At 30.0% G+C, this 13,317-nt stretch overlaps 2 long non-coding RNA genes across 2 annotated transcripts; one reads left to right on the top strand and one right to left on the bottom strand.

Annotated features, from left to right (window-relative positions):
• The first annotated feature begins 81 nt into the window (after positions 1-81).
• Positions 82-2,613, top strand: LOC139786533 (uncharacterized). Its single transcript, XR_011722329.1, has 2 exons — positions 82-660; positions 2,358-2,613. It is a non-coding gene; the product is annotated as an uncharacterized lncRNA (long non-coding RNA).
• A 6,346-nt stretch (positions 2,614-8,959) lies between these two features.
• On the bottom strand, positions 8,960-12,664 carry LOC139786536 (uncharacterized). Its single transcript, XR_011722334.1, has 4 exons — positions 12,327-12,664; positions 11,768-11,854; positions 11,448-11,551; positions 8,960-10,428 (listed from the first exon to the last, which is right to left on the bottom strand). It is a non-coding gene; the product is annotated as an uncharacterized lncRNA (long non-coding RNA).
• Positions 12,665-13,317: the final 653 nt, after the last annotated feature.

Below are 13,317 nucleotides of genomic sequence, written 5' to 3'. Positions count from 1 at the left end.
AATAATCATAAAAATTCTTACGATAAACTTTTTCAGTAGTCCATAGAAATGGAAATCCGATGAGATACGAAAGAGTTTTTAGGAGAGATTTTTCTCAGTGTAGTTTACCTACAGTAAGGAAGTCATCGTAACTGTTCGAGAGTGGGTGCGCGTGCAGCTAAAAGATTTTCTTTTACGCGGAATAAGAAAGTTACAGGACCATTGACATAGTTGCATTGCAAAAAAAGGAGATTATCTTGAAGAGTAAGGTAACTGAGACCTATGTGTTGTTTTTAGTTTCTTTGTCATGATCAAATTATCATTTATATTTGAACTCATTATTTTTAACGTTCTTTTTTTTTATATATCTTTGAAAATGTTTTTCAAACATTTTTAAAAATTTTTTCGAAAACATTGGCTGCGTTCAGCAAAACGCAACAGTTTTCAACTGTTTTATGATTCTCTGCCGAACGATTCTAAGCGCACTCAAAGACTCAACACGTTCACTCAGCAGTCGCCATGATTTTCAGCGAACTAAAAGTACGCTGTATCTCAAGCAAAACGTTATCAGTAAAATAACTGCCTCCAGTGTATTAACATCGCTGAGAATGTATAAATATAAATATACATATAAAAATATTATTTATAACGCAGTGGAAACGCACAGAAAGTTACAAAATGGTATGTAAAAATATTAATATAAGAAAATAAAGAAATATATTATAATTATAATTTAGATAAATTCGGGTTAGCACGCATATAACAGAATAATAGGTTATATCGTTAAATGTATACAAAACAGTGATCGGCAAAAAAAAATTTTCATTATTTATTTTTTAAATGTCAAAGCAATCATTAATAAGCCAAAATACAATATTAAGTGCCAAAAAAAAAAAATTGTTTTTCAACTTATTTTTATTTACCTAACAATTTGTAAATAATTTCAAAAAAAGATTATTTCTACAAAAATTATTAATGTGTAACATTATTTTCTAATTCTTAGAAAATTTAATAATAAATCGAGAATTATAACTAATTTTTCAAAAATAAATAATTGAATAAAAATAATTTCTAATTTTCTAAAAAATAATAATGGAAAAAAAATATTTTTTAATTTTCCAAAAAATTAGTAATTAAATAAAAATAATTTTTTATCCTTGACTCTGAAACAAATTGTCTTGGCAAAAACAAGCATGAACATGAGGTAACTGACAATATTACAATCAGAGATACTGGGCAAGACGAAGGGGACGGATATACGCGATTGGTCAAAACCTGTTAACGTCTTACGAAAAGTGTGTGTGGCTAGCATTAGAGCCATCGCACACGAAATGCATAGCTTAGAATAAGCGTAGCATAAAGGCTCAGGCACATAGAAAAACTTAAGCAGTAAGACATAAGCAGTAAGGAAATCAACGATACTGATTCGCCACCGCTTACGTTATGTCTTCAGTTCTTGACTATAATTGGCTGATTTACTTACTGCTAACGTCTTACTGCTTAAGTTTTTTATGTGCCCGGGCCTTTACTAGCGCTACTTGTACTTCCCAGTCATCTCCGTGGGAAATTACAAATCTCTTATTAATGTAAATAGTAATCCCTTATAAAAAAATCCAATGTAATCCCCCGATTCAAAAGTACTTTATTATCAATATTTTTTTAGACCTTTTTGTATATATGTGGTATTGTTGGTGTAGATTTTGCATATTGTAACAAATTTTAAAAATTCCAAAAAATAATTCCAATATGGCGGACTCAAATATTTGCGAATTTTTAAAACTTTATATTTTAATCTTTTTTGTATATATAAGGTTTTTAAAAGAAGCAATAAAAAAAACAGAAAAAACATTCAAAGAAAGTCGATAATAAACAATTAAACTTCATTTATATTAGAAAATATAATTTTGTGAAAGAAAAAAAACAATAATTCTCAAACTTAAATGTTGAATAAAGTTGGTGTGATTGAAGAAAAGATGTGTTTAATCAACGAAAATTATATATGTTGCTTTATCTAAAGTAAGATCATTTGATTCAGTTATTAAGTTTTTCTAGGTAACAAACGTCAAGTTAGAAACGTTAAAAATTATTTATATCAAGAAATATCTAAATAAATAAGAAAAATACGTATATGGACAGTATGGACACATAGAATTAAAATTCACAATTATTTGTTTATAATTATTATTATGATTAAATTATAATTGTTATGTTGGGGGAGAGGGGTTGAGTGGAGCGTGCGAAGCACGTTTATAGTTTATCTAGTAATTGCAAATTTTCCCAAAAAACACGAATTTTCAGTATGAAAAAATTATTCAGTATAGTTAACGTCATCGTTTCTTTTCTACTGCAACTAATATACTCCTTTTTTTTTTTGACAGGGGGAAAATCCGCACGGATACCCCCTCCCCCGGGGCGAGGAGGGCGGTTATGTGGGACTCCAATCCACTAAAAACCCCGGCTGTCCCTCTCGGCACGTTATACCTGACGATGGGGGGGCAGCGGGAAACGCACTGATTCGTCCGCCACCAACTAATATACTCCTAAAAACGGATACTTTACAAATTAATAAATGCTAATTTTCTAAAAAATTAGTAATATATTTTCTAATAATTATCTACTAATTGTTCAAATAATTTACTTTTTAAAAACTACTAATTTTTCAAAAAATTGAAAATATTTTTTTTTCTAAATGAGTAACTTTTTTTAAAATTGACAATTTATTTTATATAATTGCTAATTTTTAAATTATGAGCAATATATTTCTGATTATTTATTAATTTTTCAGACAGAGTATTATATTTTCATTCAATTAATAATTATTTTAAATTTAGAGCTTTATAGTATTTTATTAATTACCAATTTTTTGTTAATTAAAATTAAAAACATTCAAATTTTTTATTTTTGATTAATTAAAAATAACCGCCGATATCATTACTAAAAACAGAATTTTTGCCGATCACTGGTACAAAATATGTAATACTTTAATCCTTTAATGCATTATACTTATTAATTAAATGTAATGTACTAACTCAAATTATAATATTACTATAATAAAATATACCTTCTAATGATGTTTGTGGCACATCTTGTAATATATCATGCATTCCTACTATCTCTTGGTAATTTTCTTCAAAATAATTATTGAAAAAGTTTACATAAGTACATAAGTAGGGGAGACCGGGGCTAAAACGTCTACGGGGTAAATACGTCTAATCAAATATCTCGGAACCTGTATATTGTGCGAACTCGCTATTAACATTGTAAACGCTGCTTATAGTACCCATGTGACCAACGGAGTTTCGGCAGGTTACCTGCCGTGTTATGATTTTTACGAGGGCAAACGTGTTTTCGGAAGGTGAAAGTTACATTTTCTGCGCGTGGAAATTTTGTAATATCTGCAATAATATTTGCTCTCCAAATCTCGAGGTACGTGATTATAAAGAGTAATGCATGCTGAACACGAATCCAGTGTAGTTTTTTCATTATCGTTGATGTCTAATATTTCGTGGGCGATCAAACCTGAAACTTGTGTTTGGGGTTAATCCGTCAGTAAGCAGTTCGGGTGCATTTCCAAGGCATTTCCGGGCATTTCCAGGCTCACTGCATATGGAATATGGATGAGACGGGAATTACAACCGTTCAGACACCGAATAGAGTCATCGGACGTCGAGGAGTGAAACAAGTCGGGCGAGTGACTTCTGCGGAAAGAGGAATCCTCATAACTATTTTTTAATAATGTTTCGCATAAAAATTTTAAATAAATTTTTATATTTTTCTCTTAAAAAACAATTATTAAAATGTATCCTATTATTTTTTAGGATTAGATGTACGTATATGTATCGAAAATGCAGTGCAGACTGTTATACCCCGGCATTTTTGAGATTTCAATTTTTCCACCGTTGTCGTTTTTGCTCTATACCGGTTAAACAAAGCGACATAAACAAAAATTTCCTATATAAATTTTGTAGCTAAAGGTTCACTCTTTACAGTGGTATACCACATTTAACTACAATTATTTATTTTGTTGTTAAAAATCGGCACCGAAAAAAAACGGACTGTTTAGCCCCGGTCTCCCCTACATGACATTTAATTAATAAGTATAATGCATCAAAGTATTACATATTTTATATACATTTAGGGGGTCTATACACGTACGAGTTTGCTCGCAAGCCTGGCTCGGCGAGCTTGATTCACAAGCCGGACTCAAACGTTTTTTCACCACATACAAAAAGAAAATGTACGAATTTGGCTCATCTGACGCCGAGCCCGGCTCGTGACATCCAGTAATCGGCAAAAATTATGTTTTTAGAAATGATATCGGCGGTTATTTTCAATTAATCAAAAATAAAAAGTTTGAATGTTTTTAATTTTAATTTACAAAAAATTGGTAATTAATAAAACACTAAGCTCTAAATTTAAAATAATTATCAATTAATTAGAAATATAATACTCTGTCTGAGAAATTAATAAATAATCAAAATTATATTGCTTATAATTTAAAAATTGGCAATTATATTAAAATACTGTCGATTTTTTTTAAATTACTTATTCGGAAAAAAATATTTCTCATTTTTTGAAAAATTAGTAGTTTTTAAAAAGTATATTATTTGTTCCTTGAGCAATTAGTAATTGTTAGAAAATATATTACTAATTCTTTAGAAAATTAGCATTTATTAATTTGTAAAGCATCCGTTTTTAAGAATACATCAGTTGTAGAAGAAAGGAAACGATAAAGTTAACTATATATATACTAAACAATTTTTTTGTACTGAAAATTCGCATTCAAATCCGCATTTAAATTTTTTATTTGTTGCAATTTTTTGTGCACAATTATTTTTTTAGTTGTCTAACGAATATTGGCATCCTTAGAACAATTTTCTGTTTTATCATTAAGGGGATCCTAAAGCCGTCTGTAATACCTACACTCGTACTTTAACAATATTTGCTTCGTATAAAAATTCTACAACTTGATGTTACAAAATGAGGGTGCAGGTCCATTCAGTAGACATCAAGGAATATCATACCGTTTGTAGAATTAGGCTGAGACTCCAAACAAAAAAGTTAAACGAAAAGTACGATTTAGAAAGACCTTTACGTTCACGTAATCGTACTTTTCGTTTAACTTTTTTGTTTGGAGTCTCAGCCTAATTCTACAAACGGTATGATATTCCTTGATGTCTACTGAATGGACCTGCACCCTCATTTTGTAACATCAAGTTGTAGAATTTTTATACGAAGCAAATATTGTTAAAGTACGAGTGTAGGTATTACAGACGGCTTTAGGATCCCCTTAAGGGGATCCTGGAGTGACAGCGACAAGGCATAATCGGTCTAAGCAATATCTTTGAATTGGCTGAACAGAATGGAAAATCCTTTTACACGATTAAAGTACGCACAAAAATGTAGAGGGCTGTACATGATTTTTTCTGATAAACTAAAAAAAAATTTTATTTTTATAAATATTGTCTTCACCTGACGACAATATTTGCTTTATACAAAAATCTGCAGTTTTTCTATAGAAAATAGTGATGCAGCCCTCTACAAAAAACTGTCAGGAATAATATCGTGCAATTAGAAGTAAGATTTGAAGCCTAAAAAAAAAGATATTACTTAGACCAGTGAAAGATGCAAGGTTAGGTGCTATCCTTGTCTATATCCTTGTCTATACAAGGACAGATATAGTCGGTGAGCACTTCTTTATCGACGCTGATCGAGTTCGCCTGCGGCTCCAGCATCCCCTTAATGTGAATAATGTGAAATAAGTGTAATCAAGAACTCTATGGTGTCCCCTTCGTCGCCCAATATCTCTGATATTGACAGTCATCTCATGTTCATGCTTATCTTTGCCAAGAGGACTTGTTTCAGAGTCAAGGATGAGAAACGGAAATTATTTTTATTTAATTGTTAATTAAAAAAAAATTAGAAAATATTTAATTACTAATTTTTTGGAAAATTAAAAATTATTTTTTTTCCATTATTATTTTTTAGAAAATTAGAAATTATAAAATTATTTATTTTTTGAAAAATTAGTTATAATTCTCGATTCATTATTACATTTTCCAAAAGTTAAGAAATAATGTTAAATTATTATTAATTTTTGTAAAAATAATCTTTTTTTGAAATTATTTACATATTGCTTGATAAATAAAAATAAATTAAAACTTTTTTTTCTTTTTTGGCACTTAATATTGTATTTTTGCTTATTAATGATTACTTTAATATTTTAAAAATAAATAATAAAATTTTTTTTTGCCGATCACTGCCTGCCTACCATCTAATTGTAAGATGAGAACCCAATTCTGACTCCCGATCATATCCCAATTCTCCTTCGCTTTCAATTATTATGACAACTGCGATCTACGTCCAATAATTAATCTCTGGGGATAGAAAGAGGGTAACTGTACTGATAACATTGCAATACAGGTTACCAGTAATTTCTTACAAAAACATAATAACTTTACATTATGCTCAGAGAATACGTTCTTTTTGACAAGACAGTAATTCGTTGCTTGTATTATTATTAGTTGTATTTGACCGCAATTATTCAAGCTTAGAAGATTTAAACAAAACGTATAGCATCGCGAGGAGAACATTGTCTAATTAGCTGAAGGAGGTAAAGCTAACTAAAAGAATGTATTAGTATACATACTAAAAATTGAAATTTAATCAATCAGAATAGAGAAAACTGATCTCAAGTTTAACGAACTTTGCTCTGATTGGTCAAATTTTAATTCAAAATCTCAATCCTAATCCGTAGTCTGATACGGGCTTTAGGAAGCTCTGATATCTGCTCACATTATTCATGATCTATAATAAAATTCTTGAATACATGCCCGTGTGCACACAAAACATGCACAACACAATATATTTGAATTCTGTTTTTCGCTATTTATGTTATTGCAATTCTTTAAATCGATTTTTTATTTTCTTAGAAATTTGATAAATAAAAATTTGTAATAAATTGATGAAAAAAATCTAAGCAACACATACACACACACTCTTTCTCCTTCTCACTGCCGCACAGTGGGCCAAAACGGCAATCTAGCTGGACAAAAGTAGTAATTTTGTTTTCATCGTTAAACAAATGTTCTCAAGTGTTCTAAAATAGAAAGTAAACATGTACAAAGTATATCAGTTTAATTTGATAACATTTAATATACAGGGTGTTCCTTAAAAACCATCCACTAACTACATAGCGCTATTCTTTATCAAAGTCGTAATCTTTAATTAGGTAAAAACTTAACAAACGTTTTGGCCTGCCATTTTTAGACTATTCTCATTGTGTGTCAGTGTGTTAAATTAAGCAAATTACATATATCAAAAAATTATAATTATAACAGCAGTACATAACAGCATGTATGCATTGATCGCAATATAATTTTCGAATTAACTGAAATTAAACCTAAATTAAAACAAATAATAAAATAATAAAATAATAAAAAATTATAAAATAATAAAAAACAATGCAATTGTAGTTCGCCAGTACGATAATAAAACTAAGACGTATGAATCGGCCTAACTGGCAATAATTTATTATCGTGACGATTCGACCATTGGTTTTGGTCCGATTAATCGTCAAGACGTTTATAATCTTTGATACTTATATATAAGCATTTTATTTTTTAAATAATTTAAATTAAATTAAATTAATAATTTTAATCGCAATAAATTTAATAATTTAATTTAGTTTAAATTATTTAAAAAATGAGATTCTTATATATATATATACATATATATATATACATATATATATATACATATATATATATATATATATCCTCTTCTAATATATATAAAAATTTGAAAACCAAATTGAATAAAAAAAGATAGGAGAACATTGTGAGATATATAAACATGAGAAAACGCCCAGGTAGCAAGGTGACGTCTATTTAACGTCATTTTTTGGTCATGTTCTGACGATTGCGACGTTATGAAATGACGTCAAAGTGCCGTAAAAATGACATACTTTTGTCTCATCTCCGTGACGTCATATATTGACGTCACTAATACGTAATTAATGACGTCGCCGGGACGAAATAAAAGTACGTCAGATTTTGAACATTTGGACGTTATCTTGGAATGGCAGTCACAAGACTGACCATAAAATGTCGTCAAATAGACGACAACTTTTTAATCTACATTATTTTTTATGAAATTAAAATGTTAAAATGTCCACTTGATAAACGTTTATAAAAAAACGTTTTTCTTCTTTATCTATGAAAAAAAAACGCTTTTTAACTGTTTCTTTACGTATCATGTGCATATAGCCCCGCTCTCTCAAGGCGGTCACCCATCCTAGTACAGTACCGCGCCCGTGTTGCTTGACTTCGATGATCCAGTGAACAGTGACGATCTTCTGACCCTGATGCTTCCTTAGTAACTGTACTTGTCTATAACAAGAACATCTTTAAAGTGTTCAAAAATCTTGTAATGATATCTTCTTGATAGCTATAACACTGCATGAAATAGTTATCATTGTCTTATAAACGTCCATTATTATTAGTCGCCGACGTCATAGACCAAAAATGACTAAAAATAGACGTCATTATGTCGATGTCGTCTTCTGACGTCACTTTGCTCCTTGGGTTGGGTACTGGTCTACAAACTGACGAACCAGATACGTCGTGTTAAAGTCAGTCAACTAACGTCTTTTATTAGTCTAAAGTCTGACGTCTCAGGTACGTCGTGTTAAAGTCAGTTAACTAACATTTTTTATTAGTCTAAAGTCTGACGTCTCAGGTACGTCGTATTAACGTCAGTTAACTAACATCTTTTAGAGCCGGTTGTTCCAACCTATTGGTAAACTAACTAATAGTTAAATCATATGTCTATCTTTGTTTAATTGGAAGGAAAAACGAAGACATATATATGATTTAACTATTAGTTAGTTTGCCAACAGGTTGGAGCAACCGGCCCTTATTAGTCTAAAGTCTGACGTCTCAGGTACGTCATATTAACGTCAGTTAACTAACATCATTTATTGGTCTATAATCTGACAAACCAGGAACGTCGTATTAAAGCGATTTAACTAACGTCTTTTATTGGTCGAAATTCTGACGTCTCAGATACGTCGTACAATGGATAAATAACTAACGTCATTAAATGGGCACTAATCTAACGTTACTTGGACGTTATAGTTTGGTTAAATTGTCGAAGTGTTTTTATGGTTATACAAATGACGTCAATGGTACGTTATAATGAGGTCATTCTACGATTAGTTATTATTTCGTCAAAAAAGTCACGACATTTATACGTCTTAAGTTGGTAAAATGACGTCGTACCCAAAAAATGACGAATTATTGACGTCATATCAAGAGACACGGTAGTGTCTCGTGCCAAGTACACGCGGAGCGAGACCGACCGTGACTCTTTTACGCGACGCGACGGGTTGCGAGTACCCAAGATGTTGAGATCTCGATAACGAGTGAACGGATCAAGTTCTAAGTAGGCTTGATCGATAGCTTGGGGTCGACTTTGGGGGGGGGTATCTCCTATAATATTTTCCGCTACGTGCCCTACGAGCGGAGATATTGCGACGCAAAGTCCAAATGTGAAAATTTATTTTTAAGATACGTTAACGTCACCTTGCTACCTGGGCGAGAAACAAAAAAACAAGAGAAAAAGAAATGAGACAATTGTATATACAAGTGATAAATAGCGTTACATAACAACAGAAAAAAATATAGATAATATATAAATATCGGAAAAATAGTATAGATCGCAAGAACAAAACATGAGAGCAACATACATGCATGAAGAAAAGCTAAATATCTACAAGGAAAAAGAAAATAATGAGCAGAAGGAACAAAATTTATTGCAATAGAAATAAATTTGAATATAAATAAGTAACAGTAATAAAGTAGACTAAGGTCAGTATTTATATATATCCCACATAGCACATAATATTTCAGTAATATTGCAGCAATATTATTTTTCCATTGCAATATTACAATAAAATATAACAGAAATATTACAGTAATATTACTGAGATATCTCGGTAATATTAAAATGTCCGCGCAAATGAATATCAGTAATATTACTGTAATATATATCAGTAATATTACGGTAATATTACTGTAATATTTGCGTGATATTTATACAATATTGCTAGGAATTAAACCATTTTAATAATTTTTATTAAATTTTATTAAATTATTTTTAATAGTATTGTTACATACAATATTAAAATAATATTGATATTGTTAACGCAATAATATTATTTGTGTAATATTAGACAATATTTATTTAATATTGCTAAAAATTAAACCATTTTAATGAATTTTATTAAATTTTATCAAATTGTTATTTTTAATAATAGTATTACATATAATATTAAGAAAATAATATTGATATTATCTTTCTATCTCTTTCTTCTTCAAAACTGCTCCATGCTCTGCATTGCTCTGCTCTGCACTGTATGAATTTCCACTGATAAAGAGTGACGTAACACTATAACATAATACAATAACTGTAATTATTATTTATATCTGATTATACAAGGTGAGTTTTATTTTGTGTGCCAATTATCTCCTAAAGTATTGGTTTATTGGAAAAATGTTTCAGATAAAAGTTGGAGGGTTCATAGAGGAATAATGGATGATCTTAGATTTTGAGTCTGGAACCCATGTTGAGCCCAGTAGGGTCCAAGTCAAATTTTTTAAATAAAAACTCCCATTTTTTATTACATCATCTTTTTCTACTAATTAATATAAACAACTTTTGTCTGAAACATTTTTTATTTGCCTTATACTTTTTGAGATATTCAAGAAAAATTTGGTAATTTTTTTAATATTTAGCTTATGATATCTTGATAAATGCTTGTCGGAGGGAAAAATGATACAAGACTTTTTGACTTAATATGGTCTCAAGAATATGCTATTGCAATAATACCCCAATTTCTTTAAATATTTGTGTATACATTTCCTTGAAGCTTTCATGTGTACACAATTATTTAAAGAAATTAGAATACTATTGCAACAGTATATTCTTGAAACCAAGTTTTCCTTGAATATCTCAAAAAGTATAAGGCAAATAAAAAAATGTTTCAGACAAAAGTTGTTCATATTAATTAGTAGAAAAAGATGATACAATAAAAAAGGGATTTATATTTAAATAATTTGACTTGGATCCTATTAGGCTTAACACAGGTCCCGGACTCAAAATCTAATAAAATTGTCTATTGGTCCTCCTTGAACCCTCCAACTTTTATCCGAAACATTTTTCCAATAAATCAATACTTTCTGAGATAATTAGAGCGGAGATGATTGGCACACGAAATAAATCACCCTGTTTATTTCATACATAATTACATATTCAAACATAAGAGTACGGGGTTAAGTATGACGTGTTCCAATATTCACTGTCTATACTGAAAATCTATGGTTAATGTTATACATACACTTTAGATTTTCAGTACTGGATATTAAAATATTGGAACGCAGTTTATACCAAGTTTAAATTTTTCTTACTTATGTATCTAATAAATAAAGCTGTCGCTCAGAAGAGTTTGATAGAAATCAAACTGCTTGGTGCTGCTCTGCGTGAACTTCTACTGATGGAAAGCAACGTAACACTGCAACATAATACAAAAACAGTAATTATTATTTACATCTAATTATATATTTTAAACATAAAAGTAGGTTAAGTATGAATCTGTATTCCGATATTCACTATCTATGTATACTGAAAATCTGTAGTTAATGTTACACGTATACTTTGGATTTTCAGTATTGACGATTTTAATATTGGAAAGCATGGTTTATATCAAATTTAACTTTTTCTTACTTACGTATCTAATAAATAAATCTTTTGCTCTTCTATGAAACTACTTGGTGCTGCTCTGGATTGCATGAACATCCACTGATGGAAAGCAATACTGTAATATATAGTATAAGAACAATAATTATTATAAAATCACGTAAATGGTTAAATAATCATGGTTAAATCACTTAATTAATGATTAAACTGCTTTTTAGAAGATTTGGGATCGGCATATTTCTATCACGTATCTGCAACTGAGGGCTCCAGTTGGATTAAACTGTTAAAAATTTTGAGGTTAAGTTAGCATCAAGATTTGAGAATAAAGCCGTTAATAAATAATTTCATTAGAGACTCGTTCAATAAGGTTACAAAGGCAAATATATGTATTTTAAGATGGTCATTGAAATGATTTTTATGATATAAACGTGGTTTTTGGTTTTTACAGACCATGCCACGTAATCTCTATTTTTGGATTTAACGACAAATCGCCAAATATATATGTACAATGTACATATTAGTAATAATTATACGAAAATACTTTTAAAAATATTTGTGTGAACAATATTTATTAAATAAAGAAAAATTACCTGAAATTAAAACGATTGTTTCTGTGCGGTGTCGTACTACGTGATTGCGTGGTCCCACGGAGCCATGCAAGAGACAGCTTCTTCTTCCTATGTAATAATGGCCTTCAAGCAGTAGTGCTGCTCTAAAAACGGCCAGGGCGAACCACTAGTCTTATAAGCCGCAAGCGGCGTAATTACAAAGGTTGTAGGCCTCGAAAGACGCCGATACAAGGTACTGATAGTTAAACAATGCAGACAGTAACAGTCGCAATACTTTGAAAAAAATTTGCTTCCGGACAAAACACGTCCGAACACGATCGAGCTCGCCAACCGACTCCTGCAAGAGACAGCGAGAGAAGACCGGGAATGGTGGGGGTCGGTGCTGCGACCAAGCGCATAGCCACACACATTAGCGTTCTTCCCTCCACTTACGCACACAGAAACGTTCTGTTTATCCGTGTGACAAACTCGTAATTTGAAAAGTTTAATATTGATTATATAAGAAATATGAATTTTAAATTTTATCCATTTATTTTATTATCAATTTACTTACTGGCTCTTAATTAAAAATTAATTGTATATATAATTACCTTTTATTATTACAAAACAAATAACAAGTTATAAAATTAAATACCACTTATAAAATTTGTGTTAATCACTTTTATTCCCCGAAAGTACAAGTCAGTCTTTTGATTCCATCACATTTTTTGATTCAGATTTTTCTTTCTTTCAGTCCAAAATTCTTTAACTGGTATATATTATCTGTGCAATACGTACGTATGATTGTGTGATACCTTAATAACGTCTTAATGACGTCAATAAGATGTCATTAAAATGTCATTTGACATTATTTTGCTACTTAAAGTATTATATTTCAACAATATATTGCAGCAATATTACTGTAATATTTCAATATTATTTAAAAACGTATAATACATCAGTAATATTTCTGAAATATTTCATTGTAATACGTAATATTTCTACTATATTGCAATATTACTGCAATATTTTT

The sequence above is a fragment of the Temnothorax nylanderi genome, unplaced genomic scaffold, assembly GCF_030848795.1.
Source record: "Temnothorax nylanderi isolate EJ_2023f unplaced genomic scaffold, tnyl_v1.0 TNYL_tig1067_pilon, whole genome shotgun sequence".
Taxonomy (NCBI): domain Eukaryota; kingdom Metazoa; phylum Arthropoda; class Insecta; order Hymenoptera; family Formicidae; genus Temnothorax; species Temnothorax nylanderi.
This window is presented reverse-complemented; position numbering and strand designations above follow the sequence as displayed.